Source organism: Mobula birostris, chromosome 28 (assembly GCF_030028105.1).
Source record: "Mobula birostris isolate sMobBir1 chromosome 28, sMobBir1.hap1, whole genome shotgun sequence".
Taxonomy (NCBI): domain Eukaryota; kingdom Metazoa; phylum Chordata; class Chondrichthyes; order Myliobatiformes; family Myliobatidae; genus Mobula; species Mobula birostris.
The window spans coordinates 8,170,528-8,187,611 of NC_092397.1; the positions used below are offsets into that span (position 1 = coordinate 8,170,528).

General features: G+C 42.9%; 1 protein-coding gene across 1 annotated transcript in view; it reads right to left on the reverse strand.

Moving 5' to 3' along the window:
• The window catches only part of LOC140189272 (leucine-rich repeat transmembrane protein FLRT1-like), a 223,612-nt gene extending 212,270 nt beyond the window's left edge, over positions 1-11,342 (reverse strand). Inside the window, exon 1 of the mRNA XM_072245968.1 lies at positions 11,232-11,342. The gene's annotated coding sequence lies outside the window, so the exon portion shown is untranslated. The remainder of the gene's footprint in view (positions 1-11,231) is intronic.
• Between the last annotated feature and the right edge of the window lie 5,742 nt (positions 11,343-17,084).

Below are 17,084 nucleotides of genomic sequence, written 5' to 3' on the forward strand. Positions count from 1 at the left end.
TTCCAACAGCATCTTGTGTGTGTAGCTTGGATTTCCAGCATCTACAGATTCTCTCGTTTGTGATTTGACTTCTAGCAAGTACAGGCCCAGAGCCATCAAACGCACCTCCCATGTTAACCCTTTCATTCCCATGATCATTCTCATGAACCTCCCCAAAATCAGCTCATCCATTCTCTGGACTCTCCCCAATGTCAGCACATCCTTTCTTAGATAATGGGCCCAAAACTGCTTGCCAAGAGTGGACTGACCAATGCCTTATACAGCCTCAATTAAAATACCTCAGACTTTTTAGTCAGTGAGATTTCTTTCAGCTTTCTGTGGAGCCTTGTAAGCACCAAAATGTTTGAGTAGTTGTGCTTTAAAAAAAACAGTATTTGCCATGAATAATATAATGGGAACACCAATGCCTTTGAGTGGAAAATCCTCCAAAAGGTAGTGGATTTAGCCCAGTACATCACTTGCAAAGCGGTTCCAGCCACTGAGCACATCTACATGAAATGTTGTCATAGAAAAGCAGCTTCCATCATCAAAAAATCCTCACCACCCAGGCCAGGCTCTTTTTTCCCTGCTGCCATCAGGTAGAAGGTACAGGAGCCTCAGGACTCGCACCACCAGGTTCAACACCAGTTACTACCCCTCAACCATCAGGCTCGTGGACCAAAGGGGACAACTACACTCATTCTATTTCTGGTGCTCCCACAACCGATGATACCACTTTAAGAACTCTTTATCTCGTTATTTATTGCTATTTATTTATTTTTGCATTTCAACAATTTTTTTTTGTTTTCTATGCTCTGCTCTTGATCTTTCACTGATCCTGTTTACAGTTACAATTCTATAGATTTGCTGAGTATGCCTGCAGCAAAAAAGAATCTCAGGATTGTAAGTGGTGACATGTATGCACTCTGATATTAAGGTTTTTTTGAACCTTGGATTATCATTGCTGAATAAACTTTACTGGTTAGAATTATAATGGGAGTTTCCAAATGCTCATGAAGAATTTTTGCTTCAGTAGGTCTGTTGCAAACTGCACGCCTATTTAGTATGACAGAGATTCTTTGGTCAAAGTGGGCCTAGGTTCAAATCACTGAGTGCTGAATTTACTCATTTCAGTTGGGCAATTGGTTGGAGAACTACCATAGTCTTCAGCAACTAAAGCTGAGGGAGAAGGGATGAACAACAGCCAGAATTCATGCTCCTGCCTGCTAACCAGTGACTTCTGCTACTGTGGGAATGGTATGAATGGAATTGTGTTTTCATTTTCAATGTAACTAGCCTCTCCTGACATCAGACTTGTATGCTCGTGCATGGACAGGTCAAGCACATGAATAGTGAACATAGGCAAAAGCAGGAAATGAAGATCCAAAACCAAAATTTGTATTTATTGATGAAGGATGTAGATGCTATACAGGGAGTACAGAGGAGATTTACAAGGATGTTACCTGGACTGGAGAGCATGCCTTATGAGAATAGGTTGACTGAACTCGGCCTTTTCTCCTTGGAGTGACAGAGGATGGGAGGTGACCTGATCGAGGTGTATAAGATGATGAGAGGCATTAATCATGTGGATAGCCAGAGGCTTTTTCCCAGAGCTGAAACGGCTAACACGAGGGGGCACAGTTTTAAGGTGCTTGGCAATAGGTACCTGGGGACATCAGGGGTAAGCTTTTCACACAGAGTGGTGGGTGTGTGGAATGCACTGCCAGCGACGGTGGTGGAAGCAGATACAATAGGGTCTTTTAAGAGACTCTTAGATAGATACATGGAGATTAGTAAAACATAGGGCTATGCGGTAGGGAAATTCTAGGCAGTTTCTAGAGTAGGCTACATGGTCGGCACAACATTGTAGGCTGAAGGGCCTGTAATGTGCTGTAGATTTCTATGTTAAGATCATTCACACAATAAGGCTCATTGGTCTTGATATCTAAGAACCAGCGTCTACTGGACAGCATTGAAAGGGAGGAGATATTTTTGTTTCACCACCTGAGAGAGTTAAATGTTAATTTGGATGCACTGAATTATGGAAACCATTCTGTTTTCAACAGTGTTCATCACCATGAGCAGAAAATTCAATAAATTTTATAATAGCGAGTGCCCACAGTTATATTATGAATAAATTTTAAAGGAAAAAAGTTGATTTACATTCCTGCTTGTTAGGCAGCAAAATAACCTGTGATTTGTTTTTTGATGACAGCTCAGGACAGTGACAAAATTGGAGATTTAATTCCATGCATTGATTTGCATGTGGTTAAAGGACAGGTCTTCACATCCATAGAGCATCAGCCAGTGGCTGCAGTTGGCCTTTGTTGAACGAGGTTGTCGGTGTACACAGATCAGGAAACACCCATCTCAGAACTGAAAGAATACTTTGGATGCAATCCGGGAATTTCTGTGGAAAATTGTGGAAGCCATCACTGCACACAATGGAGGGGCGAGTGAAAGCGAGGCTGCTCTGAGGGTCGAGGCACGTTCGAGATGGAGACAGAGCTGGGGCTGGGGCGAGCACAGTGGAGGTGCTTTGGAACCTAAACTGGGAGTGAGGTTGGATCCATCAAAGCACCAGGCCGAATTGCGAAGGTCCAGTATGGGCCCCGAACGCTGGGCCCAGGCCGAGAGCGTATTGTTGCAGCAGGGCCTGTGTCCGAGTGAGGGGGACGACCCCGTGTTTGGACATGACCCCAGGTGGACTGAAAAGGCAGGGTGTCGAAAACCAGAGGCGAGGGTCGGGGCTGTTCTGCTGCGCGATGTTTACTCCGCTCTCCTTGGTGCTGAGGCTGTGCCCTGCTCCGGCCGTCTTGGGCTTAGTTCGACACTCACCTCACTGACACTAAGACTAAGGCTATGGGCCTGCTGTGGCTGCTCCAGGCTCCAGGTCTATGAACTCAATTTGGTTCTGAATGCTGTTGCTTGCTTTTACTGTTTGCATGATTTGTTTTTTTTTAACTCTCTGCGCGTTGGGTGTTGGTCTTTTCTTGAAACTGGGTTCTTTCGGGTTTCTTGCTTTGTGGCTGCCTGTAAGCAGTCGCATCTCAAGGTTGTATCATTTATACATTCGTTGTTAATCAATGTACTTTGAACTTTGAAGCAAGTCTTTACTGATCCCTTCATGTGTTTCATCTGGTTATCTTTAGTTCACTTCCAGTATATTTGGAAAAGTGTCGTGATTGTCCTGTGTGTTTGTGAGAGTGAGAAAAAGAGTGGGAAAGGGGCTGCTATTGCTTTGTTGCTGTTGTTGTACCTGGAGTATTGTGTGCAGTTTTGGTCCCCTAATCTGAGGAAAGACATTCTTGCCATTGAGGGAGTACAAAGAAGGTTCACCAGATTGATTCCTGGGATGGCAGGACTTTCATATGATGAAAGACTGGATCGACTAGGCTTATACTCTCTGGAATTTAGAAGATTGAGGGGGGATCTTATTGAAACGTATAAAATCCTAAAGGGATTGGACAGGCTAGATGCAGGAAGATTGTTCCCAATGTTGGGGAAGTCCAGAACAAGGGGTCACAGTTTGAGGATAAAGGGGAAGACTTTTAGGACCGAGTTGAGGGAAAAACTTCTTCACACTGAGAGTGGTGAATCTGTGGAATTCTCTGCCACAGGAAACAGTTGAGGCCAGTTCATTGGCTATATTTAAGAGGGAGTTAGATATGGCCCTTGTGGCTAAAGGGATCAGGGGGTATGGAGAGAAGGCAAGTACAGGGTTCTGAGTTGGATGATCAGCCATGATCATACTGAATGGCGGCGCAGGCTCGAAGGGCCGAATGGCTACTTCTGCACCTATTTTCTATGTTTCTATGTTTGTTCTGTTACTGTTGCTGTAATTGATTTACTTGTTTATTTATTATAATCATTTTTTAAAAAATTTCTCTGCTAGATTATGCATTGCATTGAACTGCTGCTGCTAAGTTAACAAATTTCACGTCACATGCCGGTGATAATAAACCTGATTCTGATTGTGGTGGTGTTCTGCCAAACATAGTGGGCAAACTATGTTGGCGAACATGAATCTGAAAAATAATGCAATACTTTTGTTTTAATAAGTCATGTGTGAAGTATATGTGTGAATGTGCACAGAGTCTTGTCATCTTCAAGGATTACAAATACCTGGGGATACCAATTGACAATAAACTGGACTGGTCAAAGAACACTGAGGCTGTCTACAAGAAGGGACAGAGCCGTCCCTATTTCCTGAGGAGACTGAGGTCCTTTAACATCTGCCGGACGATGCTGAGGATGTTCTACGAGTCTGTGGTGGCCAGTGCGATCATGTTTGCTGTTGTGTGCTGGGGCAGCAGGCTGAGGGTAGCAGACACCAACAGAATCAACAAACTCATTCGTAAGGCCAGTGATGTTGTGGGGATGGAACTGGACTCTCTCACGGTGGTGTCTGAAAAGAGGATGCTGTCCAAGTTGCATGCCATCTTGGACAATGTCTCCCATCCACTACATAATGTACTGGTTGGGCACAGGAGTACATTCAGCCAGAGACTCATTCCACTGAGATGCAGCACAGAGTGTCATAGGAAGTCATTCCTGCCTGTGGCCATCACACTTTAGAACTCCTCTCTTGGAGGCACAGACACCCTGAGCCAGTAGGCTGGGAACTGGACATTTCCATCTGGCATAACTTACATATTACTATTTAATTATTTATGGTTTTATTACTATTTAATTATTTATGGTGCAACTGTAACGAAAACCAATTTCCCCCGGGATCAATAAAGTACGACTATGACTATGACTATAATTAATATTTCATTGTGCCTGGAAATAATAAGACATAGACACAGAATTTGGCTATTCGGCTCGTTGAGTCTGCTCAGCCATTCAATCGTGATTGATTTATTATCCCTCTCAGCCCCATTCTTCTGCCTTCTCCCCGTAACCTTTGATGCCCTGATTAACCAAGAACCTATCAAACTCTGCCTTAAATGTACCCAATGACATGGCCTCCACAGATGTCTGTGGCATCAAATCCCACAGATTCAACACTCCCTGGCTGAAGAAAATTTTCCTCATCTCTGTTCTAAATGGATGTCCCTCAGTTCTGAGGCTGTGTCCTCTAGTCTTAGACTCCCCCACCATGGAAGCACCCTCTCCACATTCTCTCTATTGAAGCCTTTCAACATTTGATAGGTTTCAATGAAGTCACCCTCATTCTTCTGAATTCCAGTGAGTAAAGGCCCAGAGCCATCAAACGCTCCTCATATGATAAGTCTTTCAATCCCAGAATCATTTTCATGAACCTCCTTTGAACCGTCTTCAATGTCAGCACATTTGTTCTTCGATAAGGGGTAGAAGCCGTTCTTGAGCCCGGTGGTATGCACTTACAGGGGCTTTGTATCTTCTGGCTGATGAGAAAGGGTCTGGGATGGGTGGGGTCCCTGATTACACTGGCTGCTTTACTGAGTTAGTGAGAAGTTATTCAGTCAATGGAAGGGACGGCAGGTTTACATCCTGTGTTCAGCTGTGTCCAGAATTCTCTGAAGTTTCTTGCCATCGTGGGCGGAGCAGTTGCTTTACCAAGCCAAGTTGCATCTAAGTAGGGGAAATGACAAAGTACTTCAGCCTCCTGAGGAAGTACAGGCATTGCTGAGATATTTTGGCCGTGGTGTCAGCGTGCTTGGACCAGGACAGAGTGTTGGTGATGTTCTCTTCTAGGAACTTGAATCTCTGTCTCAACCCTCTCAACCTCAACACCACTGACGCAGACAGGAGCATGTGCACCACCCCTTCCCCCTCCCCTTCGAAAAACCAAATAAACAATATCCACTCACTCTCCTTTGGCTATCCTGCCTTATTTCCTCAAAGAATTCCATCAGATTTGACAGGCAAGATTTCCCCTTTAGGAAACCGCACTGGTTTTGGCTTATTTTGTCATTTGCGTCCAAGTACCACAAAACCTCATCCTCAATAAAAAACTCCAACATTTTCCCAACCACTGAAGTCAGGCAAACTGGCCTATAATTTCTTTTTTTCCCTTCTTAAGGAGTGGAGTGACATTTGCAATTTTTCAGCCTTTTGGAACCATTCCAGAATCTAGCAATTCTTGAAAGGTCATTACTCTGTCAGAATCCTGGGTGTAGTCCATCTGGTCCCAGCAACTTATCTACTACCTTCAGACTTTTCAGCTTCCCAAGCACCTTATTAGTAACAGCAAAACTCCCTCTTATGCCCCCTGACATTTGTGCCTTTCTGGCATTTGGCTGGCGTCTTCCATAGATACCGTCGCAAAATACTTTTTAAGTTCATCCGCCATTTCTTTGTCCCCCCATTACGACATCTCCAGTATCATTTTCCATCAGTCTGATATCCACGCTTGTCTCCCTTGTATCTTTATCAATGCTGTTCCTCTCCGTGCCCTATGGCGTTTTGGCAGTAACCTTGCCTTTTCTTTAGCATTTTGTCTGTTTTTTTTATGAGGCCGAGTTGCCAGCTCAACACTCAACCAAGCACGGATGGAAAACGTGTAAGGAGCCGACTGGATTTGAACCCACAACCAATCGCCTTGAAGTCCGGTGCTGATACCACTGCACTCTTTATATATCGGCGGGAGGAGAAGATGGCAGCGTGCCGTGCGTGCGCAGCTCTCTGGTGAAAATGATATTGTATCCGTTAAGTAGGGGCCGTGGACAATTCTGATTTGATGGAGACAGACGTGAAAGCACAGAGAAACATCTGGAGAAATTTCTGAAACGCTCATTCGCTGCTGTCGTTACTATGTGGTCGTGAATCTTTCGGAGAATAGGCCTCAAAATCCCCGGCCCTGCCTGCTTTTGGCGACCCAGAAGGAGGTCGAATCGTTCGGAAAGAGATGGCGCTCAGTACTCGGTGTCGGAGAGCTGATCAGAGCTCGAAGTTTTCGGACGACTCAGAGCGGATTGTGGTCGGCATGGCAGGGAGAGTTTTTCTTCCTTCTCCGGTCTGCATGAGATGTGGGACATTTGAGAAACTTTGAACTCTACTGTGCTCACGGACTTCTCCATCAAGTTATGGTATTGTTACACTGTTTTGTAACTATATGTTACAATTATGTGTTTTTGTCAGTTTTTTCAGTCTTGGTTTGTCCTGTGTTTTGTGATATCACACTGGAGGAAATAATGTATCATTTCTTAACGAATGCATTACTAAATGACAATAAACGGGGACTACGTGTCTTCATAATCATAAAAAACTTTTTGTATGCTCTTTTATATTATTGGCCGTCTTCGTTTTCTGAGATGAATAAATTCCAGAAAGCTTTTCCAGAATTAGGAGCACAATAGAACGTTTTCAAGTTTGTTCGTGCATTCTAATCTCTCATCAAAGAAGTTTAAAATCGTTATTCCCGCTCTTCTGACATATCCTCAGCCCTTCGGTGATGTTCCTGTACATCTGTGTCCTTCACATTTGAAGTATGTGCGAAGTTAATTATCCCCCTTGTCTTTACTGTTCGGTCCCAGTGCGGGGAAAACAAACTGACTTTCAGATGCTACTCTGCTGGCTCCCGTGCCAGGCAGGGTTTGTGGGGAGCTCAGAGACGAACCATCTTCCTTGCCCTGCAAAGTAGCGCATGATACTGCAGAACACGGCTGATTTAGATGAACCTTTGAACAGTGTATCTGCAGTTGCTGTGACACTGTAATTAATCCCTAAAGTATTTAATCTGGACTAAAATTTAGTTTAGAGCTGAGTGCAACAGGCATATTTCTTTGATAAAGCTTTTTGTAGCTTTTACAGAAGGATTGCCACCGCCTGTCTTTAAATTATAAGATTTATTGTGGCCATATTTAGAGGCACAATAAGAACATGCAGTCATGCTACCATTTCATTTTCACAAAAGATGCCAAGGGGATTAACAGAGGCCAGTGGATTTTCAGCTTCGGGCTGAACTGTTTACCAAGTTCGACTACATCACCGTCTGATCTGGGGGGGGGGGGCGCGAGGGGGGCTACTGCACAGGATTGAAATAAGCTGCAGAGAGTTGTAAACTCAGTCAGCTCCATCATGGGCACCAGCCTCTGTAGTATCCAGGACATCTTCAAAGAGCGACGCTTCAAAAAGGTGGCGTCCGTCATTAAGGACCCCCACCACCCAGAGTGCACCCTCTTCTCATTGCTACCATCAGGGAGGGGATACAGAAGCCTGAAGGCACACACTCGATTCAGGAACAGCTTCTTCCCCTCTGCCATCAGATTTCTGAATGGACATTGAACCCATGAACACTACCTCAATACTTCTTTATTTCTGTTTTTGCTCTACTTATTTAACTAATATATAAAATATATGTATACTTACTGTAATTCACAGATTTTTCATTTCTATTATGCATTGCATTGTACTGCTGCTGCAAAGACAACAAATTTCCCGTGATATGTCGGTGATATTAAACCTGATTCTGATTCAGATTCGATCCGAAGTTCAGTTTATAGATGCAGGAGTTGAAAGGAGCCACGGATCAGCAGGACAGGATGGTGCGAGTGGAAGGCAGGAGAACCAGCACTGACATGAGAGAAACAGGAGGCTGGAACTGCAAACAGCACAATGAAGACCGGCAGCCTCGTTGATTGTCACGCTCCCTGTTATGTAAACTACGACCAGTGTTGTTCCTTACAATCTATTATCTCTCACCCAAGCCGTCAGACTCAACTCTGCTTTGGCCTTCTGGTCAGTCAGTCCTCTTACATATGCGCACTCAGTTTAGAACGCAACTTTTACATCGCATCAAATATTATAGCTGCCACCTCTCAGAATTCGTTAAAACTGATGAACAAGGAAAGTTAACAATTTTATTAATTTTGTCCCGCTTGGCAGAAGAGCATCCTACTGAACTACACAAGGAAACCTTGATTTTAGCAACACACATCAAAGTTGCTGGTGAACGCCAGGCAGCATCTATAGGAAAAGAATCTTGATTTTACTTGTGATGTATGGCAGGTATCCCAAGCCCCGTGAAGGGAGTGTTGGATACCCTTTTCACACAGCCACACACAAGGCTTCACCTCATTTTGTTACCAAAAGCACAATTGTAAGATACGGTTTTGTTTAAAACAGTTCCTGTTTGCTAACATGTTTTTTACTGGGTCGGTGGGGATGAAGTTGGAACTAGAATCTAGGTAATTTTTTTAGCACCATTTGATTTAATCCTCCTTGCTTTCCATTGAAACTACTTAAAGGCTTTACTGGGTATGTGCGTATCCTCTTTCCACTGTAGCATCTCTTTCCACATAAGCCCGAAAAACCAGAGCTCCACTGGAGCTTAGTTTCGCCCCTTTTTCCATACATACAGCTTTCAAACTTGGCAGCTGCAGCCTTTTGTTGCTTCAGTGAATTTTCTTTTTCCCAGAGAAAACTGACAACTAAGCTGCCTTTTTACCCACAAATACATCAGAGCTGTATTTCTTGTATGTGTAAGCAGGTTTGAAACCGGTTGCCCAGTGGTAGGACTGATCTCCCAGTGTTATTTGTTTTCACCCTTTTATATCTCTCTGCATTTCCTACTTTATTCCTTCCGCTCGGTCTTTACAAATATCATCAAAGCATCTGTTATTTGTGACCAAACCATCTTATCTTACTTCATTAACATTCAATGCATAGAGCAGTTAAGGAAACCACAGCTAATCTCCCTGCGGGAATACTGAGTACAACAGTAGAAATGATCTAAATTTGGTCAAAAAATACAAAACCGGACAGAAAAGTGAGGATTTTACAGTAACAGTACTAAATCACACAGAGCAGATTTTTCAGCCCTTTGCTCTGAAATCTGTCACAGAACCCACTGATGTGGAAAAAAAATCACTCACCTGGTTAAAAAGAAACTGTTAAGGCCATAACGCTCTTTCACCAAATGCACTCAGAGTAAAATTACCATAAATACAATCTTTGCACAGAAGAACAAAAAAAACCTGAATCCGTCAGCAATCAGGAGACGGCCAGGAAATATCCAAAGCTTTGGAGAAGGAGATGAGAGTGGAGAAAAGGTGAGAAATAACCTCCTGGCAATTAACTGCCAAATGACATTGCTTTATGGTGCCTGAATAAGAGACAGAAAGGATAAGAGCAGGAAGACAAGACCTATTACATGCATGTGGGCTGATCAGGCAATTGGAAAATAAACAGGCTTCTTCATTGTCATAAGCAGATTGCCACAAAACAGTTTTAATTTTCAGACATTTCACAATCTTAATGCCTTTCCTTGAAATTCACATTTCGCTAGTTAACTAACCCTGCTGCTTTCTACTTTTCTTTTCCAAGTTTGCAGTCACCCCCCCCCCACATATATTCTCAGTTTATGAGGAGCCTGAGGTATACAGGTATCGGCGGCAGTGCTGGAAATGCGTGAAGAATATCCTAGAGTAAGCATTAGAAATTTGCTCCATGTCTCACTGTTAGCAACGCATTTTCCCTCGTTCAGCACTGCCTTATGCAAACTGACAGGCTTTATACTTACTGTACTTTCAGTTCCCCTGATTTCATCGCTCTTCCGTGCAGATGGAGTCAAGACTGCACGCTTTCTGTCCGTGTAAAATTACACCAGCGTCGCGGGCCAAAATACTGTATCCACACTTCCACTTGATAAAGGGAGTGCGATATAGTTACCCGACCATTTAGAAAAATATATATATAGCAAACAGAAAACTACAAGAATAGTATTGAATACGACCGGAATCTTCAATTTTAACAATAAAACCAGAAGTAGAATATAACTTTACGCAAATAACCGGTTAGTTACCACAAGATGCACTTTTCAGAAACATGTCCTCAATAGTTAGGTGGTGTGGTGCTTTTGGAATAAGGGAACATGTAATCTTCGACAAATTAATCCAGAATATGTATGCCAATATTGAAAATAGTATTAATAATTATATAAATAAGCCACCATAAAATACTATAAAATAGATAAATTATCCTCGACCCTCCACAATTCTTTAATCTAGCAATCGTATTTCAACATTGGGAAATGTTTTGATGTGTAGATGCACAGGAGAATTTCCTGTTGCGAGAGCAATTTAACATCTTTCCCGCCGTCACAGTTAACTCGCAGAATTATTCGCATTAAGCCCGACTGGTGCTGACTGATTCTGTTCACAAGTGCAGAAAACTTTGTGTGTATAAAACAGAGGCCCTCTATTCAGCTTAGCTTGCTATGCATTTAATAGTGAGTGGAGATCCGATTGCACAGGGATCCGCAAAATCGGGGGGGGGGGGGAGATATTATTCCAAACGAGTGAAGCAATTTAGCGCCCGCTTACCTGTTCAAGGTTTGCTCATCTTCAGGCACCACGATTCAAATGAAGCCCCCATGAAGCACAAGAGATATTCCACTCAGCGAGGGGGGGGGGGGGAGAAGAAAAAAAGATATAAAAAAAGTGTTCAACACACTCCTGAAGTCAGAAAGCACGAGCAAGGTACACAGCCACCGGACAATCAAACATCAAGCAAAAAAAGAGCAGGTTGAGTCTCGGTGTTCCAGAAATGCTTCATACGAGCCGGCTAGTAGCCACCGCAAGAACTGAACTGGAGAAACTGAGAGCTCCTGCAGACACGCTTGCTGAAAATTCTGATGAGATCACCGATGGGTTGGGCTTCCGCCGTGACAGGCAGCCGGGGATATGCTTGGGAGTTTGCATTTACTGCTATCTTGAGGGGATGTGAATCTAACCTTGTGGGCTCTTCCACACGGAATAACTCAGTGATGTGTACCCGTTTAAACAAAAGCCAGCGGCTAGGTAGATAGATAGATAGATAGATATAAAATAAACTCGACACCGACAGAGAAAACAAGAAGTGTTCAGTCATTTACCTGCTACAGCTTGAGAGAGTTAGATAATTTTATTGTTCTTCAATTTGCGGTTAGAATATTGAGTCAGCCACCTTTTTCTTCTGAACATTTGACAATTCTGAATTGACTTCCAAAGGGGAAGTACGTTGTTTACTTCCCATTTGGATAGTCCTCCGTCCGTCAGAGCTGGGAGGAAAAGAAACCTCTTCAATCAATGGAATTGACAATCTTAACGTGACACGTAATTTCGATGCATTGTTTAAAAGGGGATGGTGGAACATGGGGTAATTTGCTGTATGCATGCCGCTGTTGTACACTTTTAAGCAGTATTTTCTTTTAGCAAGGGGGCAGTATTTGGGGATTCTTAAACGCCGATGTTTATTCTGTTCAGATTAATTTTTTGATGCCCCATGCTTCTATGAAATGCATTATGAATTTGCGTACCCCATGTGGATATTGCTTTCAAAATGTGCTTTACATATCCTTGGCTGCACTATATGTGTAAATATTTTTTAGAAATGTTATTTGCTTAATAAAAATTAGGCAAGTGACAGCTGTTTATCCGAGGACAGAGCTGACAAGTGTGAAAGTGTCATTTTAAATTTGTGTAAGTGCAGCTTTGAAAATTGTCAAGCACTGCTTTGAAATCTGTCTGGTTAACACTAATGGGAACTGATTTCAAGGCAGATATTTTACACATTCACAAGTATTCTTAACATGGTTAACGATGAAGGGGTGAGGGAGTTTTGAATTCTGTGAAGTGCATGGCAAAGCGAAGTCAGGTTTTAAACCACCTCGTTCTGGCTTCTTCCCCCCTTTCTGTCCAGTCCTGACGAAGGGTCTCGGCCTGAAACGTCGACTCTTCATTCTTCTCCACAGATGCTTGAGTTCCTCCAGCACTTTGTGCGTGCTGCTCTGGATTTCCAGCATCTGCAGAATCTCTCGTGTTGAACTTACCCTTGTCCCTGAGCAGAGCATTGGATGGCTGCCTTCGGTTCATATGTGAATGTAATCGCAAAGCAAAAAGCTCGGGACTCTTCTCTCTCTTTTGTTCATTTCAATCAGAGTCAGAACCAGGTTTAATATCACCGGTATATGTTGTGAAATTTGTTGTCCTGGAGGCAGCAGTATAATGTAACACATAATAATAAAAAACTGTAAATTACAGTATATATAATAGTTAAATGAAATAAGTACTGTCAAAAATAGAAATAAAAAAGTAGTGAGGTAATGTTCATGGGTCCAGTGTCCACTCAGAAATTGTATGACAGAGGGGAATCATTGAGTGTGTGCCTTCAGGCTCCTGTACCTCCTCCTTGATGGTAGCAATGAGCAGAGGGCAAGACCTGGGCGATGGGGGTCCTTAATGATGGATGCCACCTTTTTGAAGCATCACCCCTTGAAGATGTCCTGGATACTACGGAGGCTGGTACCCACGATGGAGCTGACTGAGTTTACAACTCTCTGCAGTTTACTTCAATGCTGTGCAGTAACACCCACCCACCCCTGACCATACCAGGCGGTGATGCAGCCAGTCAGAATGCTCTCCATGGTACATCTGTAGAAATTTGTAAGTGTCTTTCGTGACATACCAAATCTCCTCAAGCTCTGAATGAAATGTAACCACTATTTTGCCTTCTTTGTAGCTGCATTGATAGGTAGCAAGTGCAGGTGTAAGTTGCAAATACCTAATGAAATGTTTAAAACATGCTATGTGGACATATATCAAGAGTTGTGAAGATATGTGTTGTGAAGTGAGATGGCTGATTAACTATGTTAAAAGTGCTTATGTGTGTTTCTGTATTCAGTATAATTGATGAGCACATGAAGCATTGTTGCAGGAAAGCAGCAACCATCCTCGGAGACCTCCACCACCCAGGTCATGCTCTCTTCTCACTGCTGCCATCAGGAAGAAGTTACAGGAGCCTCAGGACTCACACCACCAGGTTCAGGGAGAGTTATTACCCCTCAACCAGCAGGGTCTTGAACCAAAAGGGAATAACTTCACTCACCCCATCAATTAAATGGACTCACTTTCAAAGGTTAAAGGACTCTGATGGCAGTTATAGACAGGCCTCCCAACTGTAGCTGGGATGTGGACCACAGATTACAACACAAAATAGAAAAGGCATGTCTTTTTGATAGTCATGGGAGCTTTCAACTTGCGGATCGATTGGGAAAATTAGGTTGGAAATGGATTCCAAGAGAGTGAGTTTGTTGAATGCCAACGAGATGGCTTTTTAGAGCAGTTTGTAATTGTGCCGACTAGGAAATCAGCTACACTGGATTGGATGTTATGTAATGAAGCGGAGGCAGTTAGGGAGCTTAAGGTAGAATAACCCTCAGGAGACAGTGATCACAATATGATTGAGTTCAACTTGAAATTTGATAGGGAGAAAGTAAAGTCTGACGTAGCCATATTTCAGTGGAGTAATGGAATTTACAGTGGTATGAGAGAGGAGCTGGCCAAAGTAAATTGGAAGGAGATGCTGGCAGGGATGATAGCAAAGCAGCAATGGCTTGAGTTTCTATGAAAAATGAGGAAGGTGCAGGACAGATGTATTCCAAAAACAAAGAAATACTCAAATGGCAAAATAGTATAACCGTGGCTGACAAGGAATGTCAAAGCTAATATAAAAGCAAAAGAGAGGGCATACAACAAAATAAAAATTAGTGGGAAGTCAGAAGATTGGGAAGCTTTTAAAACCATACAGAGAGCAACTAAAAAAAACATTAGGAGGGAAAAGATGAAATATGTAAGCAAGTTAGCAAACAATATCAAAGTGGATAGTAAAAGCTTTTTTCAAATATGTAAAAAATAAAAGAGAGATGAGAGTGGATATAGGACTGCTAGAAAATGAGATCGGAGAAATCATAATGGGGGAGAAGGAGATGGCAGATGAACTAAATGAGTATTTTGCTTCAGTCTTCACTGTGAAAGAAGTTGTAAAATTAGATCAGCTCCATCATGGGCACTTGAAGTCATCTTCAAGGAGCGGCACCTCAGAAAGGCGGTGTCCATCATTAGAGACCTCCACCACCCAGGACATGCCCTCTTCTCATTGTTACCATCAGGGAGGAGGTACGGAAGTCTGAAGACGCACACTCAACGATTCAGGAACAGCTTCTTCCCCTCTGCCATCCGATTTCTAAATGGACATCGAACCCATGAACCTTACCTCAGATTTCTTTTTATTTATTTCTGTTTTTGCACAAATTATTTTAACTTAACTATTTACTGCAATATACATATATAAATTTATTGTAATTCAGGTTTTCTCTATGTTTATCATATATTGCATTGTACCGCTGCTGCAAGTGTGGGCACGTGGCCAAGTGGTTAAGGCATTCGACTAGCGACCTGAAGGTCGTGAGTTCGAGCCCCAGCCGAGGCAACATGTTGTGTCCTTGAGCAAGGCACTTAATCACACACTGCACTGCAATGACACTGGTGCCAAGCTGTATGGGTCCTAATGCCCTTCCCTTGGACAACATCGGTGTCGTGGAGAGGGGAGACTTGCAGCATGGGCAACTGCCTGTCTTCCATACAACCTTGCCCAGGTGCAGATCCATGGTCTTGCAAGACTAACGGATGCTGCTGCAAAGTTAATAAATTTCACGACACATGACAGTGATAGTAAACCTGATTCTGATTCTTGTGTTCTCAATATTTATTTCTTATTTATTTATTATTATTTTGCTTGTTTGTTTTTGTTTGTTTGTATTTACTGTGAATGCCCACAGGAAAGTGAATATGGGGATATATCTGTACTTTGATAATAAATGTACTTTGAACTTGGAATGTGGTTTAGTATTTGGTGAAATCCCAAGGTACAACACAGTACCATATACTATATTATTAGTGGCTATGGAGAGCTCCAACCTACCACTTAAGTTGACAGCTGAAGTTCTTATATTTTTCAGCCTGACAGCTTATATTATGAGTTATCAAGATGGCGCCAACATCCAACACTCCCTTGGGCAACATCTTCCAGATAGCCCACGAAAAGCAACAGGTCTACAGCAGATGCTATCTCATTGGCTCTTCACACAACCCTGGAACATTTGGACAGCAAAGGTGCTTCAATCAGGATGCTCTTTATCAGCATGTAACACTATCATCCCCTCTAAACTAATCAGTAAACTCCAAAACCTGGGCCTCAATAACCCCTTGTGCAATTGGATCCCGGATTTGCTCACTTGTAGACCCCAATCCGGATTGGCAAAAACACCTCTTCCACAATCTCCATCCACAGGAGCACCACAGGGATGGGTTCTTAGCCCCCTGCTCTACTCGCTATACACCTATGACTGTGTGGCCGAGCAGAGCTCCAGTGCCATGTACAAGTTTGCTGATGACACCACTGTTGTGGGCTGTATCAAAGGGGGTGATGAATCAGCACACAGGAGGGAGTTTGAAAACTTGGCTGAGTTGTGTAATAGCAACAACCTCTCACTCAATGTCAATCAGACCAAGGAACTGATAGTGGACTTCAGGAGAGGGAAATCAGTAGTCCGTGAGCCAGAAATCATTGGAGGGTCAGAGGTAGGGAGTAACTTTAAATTCTTGGGTGTCACTTTCTGTCCTGGACTCATTATATAAATACAATTGCGAAGAAAGATCCTCTACTTCCTCAGGAGTCTGCAGAGATTGGGCAAGACAGCAAAATCCTTGGCAAACCTCTACTGATGTGTGGTGGAAAATGTACTGCATTGCGGCCTGGTATGGGAACACCAGTGCCTTTGAGCGGAAAATCCTCCAAATGGCTCGTTGTGTACATCGCAGGTAAAACCTTCCCAACCACTGAAAGGTTGCTGTAGGAAAGCAGCATCCATCATTAAAGATCCTCACCATGCTCTCTTCTCGCTGCTGCCATCAGGTAGAAGGTGCAAAAGCCTCAGGAATCGCACCAACAGGTTCAACAACAGTTCCTACTGCTCAACCATCAGGCTCTTGAACAAAAGGGGATAACTACACTTATTTAAGGACTCTTTTATCTTGTTATTTCATGCTCGTTATTTATTGCTATTTATTTATTATCTGCATTTGCAGAGTTTGTTTACACTTCCTGATGTTTACAGTTTACAGATCCCATTTACAATTACTGTTCTATGGATTTGCTAAGTATGCCCGCAGAAAAAAGAATCTCAGGGTTATATGTGGTGACATGCATGTACTCTGATCACAAATTTTACTTTGAACTTTGAATTTTGAAAATGTCCAGTTTACTTCTTTTTCACCTGGTTTTTCATGTTAAGTGTGTTTCTGGAACTGTTAGAACCTACGACATACTGTCTGGACAACACACACAAAATGCTGGAG